The 4,458-nt window shown below is 33.7% G+C and overlaps 1 long non-coding RNA gene and 1 pseudogene across 1 annotated transcript; one reads left to right on the top strand and one right to left on the bottom strand.

Annotated features, from left to right (window-relative positions):
* Positions 1 to 284: 284 nt before the first annotated feature.
* On the bottom strand, positions 285 to 2,612 carry LOC132312897 (uncharacterized). The gene is made up of 2 exons (XR_009483346.1): positions 1,067 to 2,612; positions 285 to 768 (listed from the first exon to the last, which is right to left on the bottom strand). It is a non-coding gene; the product is annotated as an uncharacterized LOC132312897 (long non-coding RNA).
* A 965-nt stretch (positions 2,613 to 3,577) lies between these two features.
* LOC132315515 (small nucleolar RNA snoR100) lies at positions 3,578 to 3,683 on the top strand (annotated as a pseudogene).
* The last annotated feature ends 775 nt before the right edge of the window (positions 3,684 to 4,458 follow it).

The following is a 4,458-nucleotide window of genomic DNA, read 5'->3' as shown; positions in this document are numbered from 1 at the left end:
GTCGAACAAATCAAAGTAATTATTAATTAATAAAAGAGTATAATTTTTTCATGCTTAAGAGTCAAATGCCATGACGATGATAGGGAGCAATTGCATACGACGGCTCTCGCAATATATCTCAACCTAACGCAGATCTAGTTCAAATCTTAATTAATTATGAGTCCATCCATAATTACCGACTATGAACCATTTATGATTACTATTTATATATCATGCATTGATTGCCATCACATACATATATATAAATATTTCTTGTAATCAAATGGACACTATCAATTCTATAATGAATCGAAATATAATACATTGAATTCACTAATTGTATAAAACATAAATATTTCAGAAACGTCAGGAACATATGTCACTTTAATCCAAACAGGAATTTGCTATGCTAGGGCATATAAATCCCAACAGTCTGGTCGCCCAAGACCAAACCCTGTCTCCTGAAGACTAAGGCCTGGTTCTTCCGCGCCTAAATAAACGGGTGGGTCTCCACCCACCAAGGAGATCACCACCAACAAGGGGGTCCCTACCTATTAGTAAAGCCTCTACCACTGAGAATGTCTCTAGCAATGGAGTCTCATTACTTCGCCTGTTCATACAATCAGTGTGGCCTTCTACACCCAAGAATATATCGAAGCCCTCACGTCCAAGGAGGTCCAATGTCCCTCAAGATCCCTTGTTCAATGAGGGTTGTATTCCCATGGATGTTCCCAAGTCAAGGGCGATCATTGTGATACCCCCTAACTTCGAAACACAGGTTGATCAGGTCTGCACATAAAATCAGGGAATATCAGCCAATCAATAATAAACAAGCACAGAATAGAAGAGGAATAAAAATTAAATAAATAAATAACGCTAAAAGGGAAATCTAAATTAATAATTAAATAATAAATCCTCTAATACATTAATCTCCAATAAATTCTCATTATAAGAATAAAACCTCCAGTATTCAACTTGGGAATCCATACAATGTGGACCCCTAATAAAAATCCCAACTAAAGACGAAACAAATAAATGTCTAACTCAGAAATAATAAATGATAGCGAAAACACAGTGGAGGTCCTACGTCTATGACACCGGAAGAGTGATGAAGTCTGGCTTCTGCTCTGCACGAACTGACTCTACGTCTGGAACTATTGAGGACCTGAAAAGATAACAACAAAGGTAGGTCAAAACCCACGAACAAGCCCTTTCTACTACATCCCAAACAGAACCCCGATAAACGATCCATCCTAGTCTGACTCATGCAATAACTACATAAGTCAATATACATAAGTATACACACTATAGATTTTCACTGGATCATAAGACAGCCTCAACCGGATAGTAGGTCTCATGCAAGCGCACACAAGGTGGTCATAAGTACATCTTCTACCAGTGCACACACATCCCTATATCCAGCTACTCATCTCACCTGGCAATATACGCCAACCCTAACCATCGATCCCGAGATCTCAAGCTCGTATCATGGTACCCAATTAAAATATATTTATGTAAGTAACTATAGCCATATCCTGACAATGGCACAATATAAAGTCATAACCATATCCTGACAATGGTATGACTACACGTATAGGTCTAGACTTAATAGCCAGCCCATATATGTATCAGCAAGCCATATCCTAACAATGGTGCTTCTAAGACCATATCCTGACAATGGTCCTACTATGCAAACTTATATCAAAGTATGCATAAGTTCATATACATATATAATCACATGTATAATTATAATCATTCCGTAATCTGTAACAATTGATATAGCAAAATAAAAAATTATAAATATCATACAAGAAACTTGCAATTCAAATAACTTCTTAACTACAAACCTATAAACATGATAATTAAACCTTACCTTCATCCGAAATTATTAACATAACTTATTAAACCCACTTTAACAAATAAACCCACTTAAACAAAGTAACAATTTTTATAAAAGTATTAAAAATTTCATGCAACCAATAATGCAGCCTGGATTACTATTACTATTATTATTATTATTTTTTTTTTTTTTTTTTTTTGATACCTTACCATGCAACTTACAGCTTAAAACAAATAACCCACTCCTACAGTAATTTAATCAAATGCAATTAATGATTTAAATTGCAAAATCAATAAACCCAGTCCTACAGTAATTTAATCAAATGCAATTAATGATTTAAATTGCAAAACCAACAAACCCAATCCTACAGTAATTAACCAAATACAATTAATGATTTAAATTGCAAACCAAACAAACCCACTTACACCATCAATTGCAAGACAAATAGACTTGCAAAATAAATTTCAAAGATTAAATCAATTGCAAAGAATGAATCAATAAACCCTCAGTAAAGGAAGAGGACAAAAAGCTGTTGATGGTCCGTACAAATTGGGTAGTTATTTTACTCAATTGCAATAATTTTGTATGAAATAAAAAAACCAGAGACTACAAAACTAAATTCATGTATATATATACGTATATATATATATATAGTTATATATATACACACTTATTCCTTTGTTAAGGTCCATCCTTAGCATAAATATAATCAAATTAATTTACAAATAATTCTCTAAAGTCGTTCTACAGATGAATCGAAACACAAAAGACAAAGGGAATGAGTAGAACAAAGACTTGCCTTAAAATTTTGGGTCAAAATCCTTAGTCTTTCCTCTCTGATTTCCCTTCTCTCTATTTCTTCCTCTCTCGTCGCCGCCCTCTGTTTCGTGCCTTTTTTTTTTTGTTCGTTTGCTATGTTTCTAATACCCAGGTAATGAACTATATATATAAATAATAAAATAACCTAAAGTGATTCCACACTACCCACCTACATCCAACCACACCATACCACACCCATATATGTTACAACTTTCAGCCAACCCACTTTTACCTTGTACAGCCACTAATTGTTACAACATTATCAATAATAAAAATAAATAAAAACACAATTCAACTTCCAATTCAACAAACTGTGCACTTATATTTTATCTAAACCACACACCAATGGCACGTCCCACATTGAAATCTAATTAGGGGTGAGCAAATAATCCGTCAATCCATCAATCCGGTTCGAACCAATCCGATCTATGTTGTTCGGTTCGGTTTTCAGATCTCATGGTTCGGTGATGATTTGAAAATTTTACAATCCGGTATTCGCGATTCTGTTAACGGATTGGATCCTGAAAAAATCGATCTGAACCGTTAACCGATCCGAACCGAACCGTTGCCTATTAATATTATATATATATATATATATATATATATATATATATACACACACACACACAATATTAAATATACTTATTACTTACCACCGTATTTTGTTTTTTCTTTTATTCATTATTCTTTTAAGTTAACCCTATCTTACTCCCATCTCATTTCATTACACTTCAGCCGCGCCTCCGTCCCTGAGCCTCTTCTCTTCAGTCTTCTCTCTTCACCCTCTTCTTTTCGCCTTTGTGACTCTCTCTTCAATCTTCACTATTTGCCTCTGTCTTCTTCCTCTTGTGTATATATATATATATATATATATATATATATATATATCATCGTTGAGATCTATATCTGTGTACAATAAGCCGATGTTCTGGAATATAAGAATGAAGGAAGCATGGTAAAGTGCACAGAGAATGAAGGGTCATCATGTCTTCCCCTCTGATGCTTCTAGCTTTTTGATTTGGGGGCCTGGATCAGTCCTACATCTATATTTATTTTTTTGTTTTGCTATAAATCTCTTACACTTTCCGAAAAAAAAAATACATATGCTGGTAAAGTCTTATTATATCATTCTTTGTATTTTCTTGTATCATGTTCCTTGGTTAATTAATTTTGTTTTGTTCGTTTGATATAGATTTTCTGTTAACAAGCACTGTTAGGTGTTCTAAATCTTTATCATCTTGGTGACTCTTGTTATTCCTTGTTTTGATTTTTCCATATCTGAATTCCTTTCTTTGGTATATTTAGTTCCTTGTTTTGATTTTTCCAGATCTGACTTGTTTTGATTTTTCCAAATCTGAATTCCTTTCTTCGATATATTTAGTTTTTACTTTGGGTTCAGATATAATATTGTTTTGGAGATCTAATATCGTAGTAAGTTAAATGATAAGATTTAAGTTTGTTTTATGCCCAATCCGTGGAAACCGGTCCGGTCCAATCCGTGAAGTAACGGATCGGTTTGGTTCAGATTGAAGGCCTCCACGAATCGGTTCGGTTTCAATTTTCACCAATCCGTGGGGACTGGTTCGGCTTGAACTTTATCCCCAAACCGATCCGATCCAATCCGAAACGTGATCAGGCCTAAATCTAATGATATAATATTTTAATAATTTAATAGTACAATTACACGTGCAAACTTATAATAATAAATTAACATCATAATTTCCTTAAACTACCGTGTGCATATACTTTATCTATATGCACGCCTACATCCATATATATATATTTGTAAATATATATATATATGTAAACACATTAATATA

Source organism: Cornus florida, unplaced genomic scaffold (genome assembly GCF_030987335.1).
Source record: "Cornus florida cultivar Cherokee Brave unplaced genomic scaffold, ASM3098733v1 CherokeeBrave_3.0.0_Hap2_Chr06, whole genome shotgun sequence".
In the NCBI taxonomy this organism is placed as follows: Eukaryota; Viridiplantae; Streptophyta; class Magnoliopsida; order Cornales; family Cornaceae; genus Cornus; species Cornus florida.
The sequence above is the reverse complement of the archived record's forward strand: the minus strand, read 5'-3'. Positions and strand labels throughout refer to the sequence as shown.